We start from the raw sequence: 2152 nt of genomic DNA, 5'->3' as shown, positions 1-2152 counted from the left end.
CCAAGCGAGGGACGGTGGCTGTGTCGGGGTCTGGAGGAAACGCACACAGTTAGTGGAGAGCCCGCAGCACAGCCCGCCGAGGGCACAAACAACAGCACTGAGAAAACACTTCCTACTCGCGGGCCGGTATGAGGAAGGGACTGAAATTCCTGTTTATTTAATGATTTATTACTCTCTTAGGTTGTTTTCTTCCTTTTTTCTTCTTTTTTTTTTTCTTTCCCTTTTTTTTTTTAAGTGGGTGATTGGGTTTTTGTGGGTTTTTGGTCGTCTCGCTTTAGTATTTTCCTTTGCGTTTTCATACTTCTCTTATATTTTTCTCTAGAAGCAGGGTTTGTGGTACGGCGAAGAATTGCCCCTCGCTTCACACAGATATAAATTGATAAAGCAGACAGATTAGAGTGAGCCTCCTTTTTTCTATACGTTAAACACTTGGTATGGAGCCAGCTAATTACTTCCCACTGCTGAAACTTCTTTGGTGATGTAGCGAGTATCTTTAAAGGAAAAGAAAAGACGGTTCAAACGTATGCAATATTTAAAGAGGGGGTTTTTTTGAGCACCGTTTTGTTGTTTGTTTTCGAAACGAGAGCAAGCACAAAATACCTACGTGCTTGCGGCTCCCGCAGCTTCGAAATGATGATGCTTTGGTTTGAGGAAAATATACCTCCGCCCTACGAGTGAACATGCACATGAGAAAGTATTGGCTTAAATTAAATATCAGCGACAAGAGAGCGAAATACAACGCCACCAGCTGCAATAGGAGCAGTGTCAGTGTCACCAAGTCAGACAGCATTGGCACTATCTTGCGTTTCATTTCTTGATTTAGAAACTGCTTAGGGGAGGAATGGGCGTTGATTGTGAGCAAGCTGGTTTCCCAGCGCAAACAGTAGCCACGCTATTTTTCCAGTACTGTTTGAAGGTGAAAGTATGCCCAAGTATTTGCACTTCAATTTGGAGTCATGTTCATTTGCAAGCCATTTGCAGTTCTGCTGAGTATTTCTTCTCGCACAGGCACCCACCCGCTCTCACACACACACACGCCCTTCCTCAGCTTCCAGTGCAGAGCCTTGCTAATAACATTTTTCATCTATGTACAGAAACGGTTAAGAGTCGTGAACTTCAGTATCTGGATGTGTGCTACTAAAATGGATTTGCGCGAAATAAAACGATCTCTGAGCAAACAGAAACGGTGCAGGGTGACAAAAGTGGGTCTGAAGAGGCTGGTGTACTTTTGTAAGCACGCTTGGGAGCCTTTCTGCTCAAAAACGCCAGTCTTGCCAGATGTTTGAGGGAATATTTCCCCATCCACCATCTTCTGAAAGCTCTTGAGCTGACCAAAAACCGAACATTTACTTATACCCAGCTTCGCATTTGGTATGATGGTTTTTTTTAAGCGAGTAAAGACACGAAATCAAAGTCTACACATGGTAAGCACGCAGTGACTGATATTTTTTAAATCAACATACGAACGTCAAATAAAATGACACACATATTGCTGACAGCTTGTAGTAGAAAGATTTTTTATCACTTACCATTTATGAGTTGATTGGATGAGGATGTCCAGTTTAGGTCATAATATTTTACTACGTTTTTCTTTTTTTTTTTTTGTTCCTTTCCCTCTTTTTTTTTTTTTTTTTGCGTTCAGTTTGTCAGACTGCGAACATCACACAACATTTTATCAATTAATCGTTTGTTTACAGGCACAATTATAAATGAATTAGGTTTACATCATTTCCCGCCCCAGTCTCCACCCCACCCCTAAAAAAAGGAAGGGGGGGGAGAAAGGGGTGAAAAAGAAAGGAAGAAAACCAGGCAGACACACACAAAGACCAGAAAATGGCAAAGAAGGTACATCAGTCCAAAGAGCTGCTGATAGAGAAAGGTCAGGAGACCAACCTGCATCCGTACTTCAACATTTGTAGAAAACCAAAGGAACCGCAGTAGTTTACAGAGTTTATTGCATTATACATGCGAACAGAACATGCACAAGAAGGACATATTGCTGCTGAACGACTACTATTCCACATATGCACCACAAGGAAATGTCTACAATGGAGAAGAAGGAAATATTCCATTTTACGAAGGACAATCTCTAAGTTCATTTGCGAGGATAGTTACATTATAATGTGCTTCTCTTTCCCCCCGCCCCCAAAGT

Source organism: Aptenodytes forsteri, unplaced genomic scaffold (assembly GCF_000699145.1).
Source record: "Aptenodytes forsteri isolate BGI_AS27 unplaced genomic scaffold, ASM69914v1 Scaffold257, whole genome shotgun sequence".
NCBI lineage: Eukaryota > Metazoa > Chordata > Aves > Sphenisciformes > Spheniscidae > Aptenodytes > Aptenodytes forsteri.
This window is presented reverse-complemented; position numbering follows the sequence as displayed.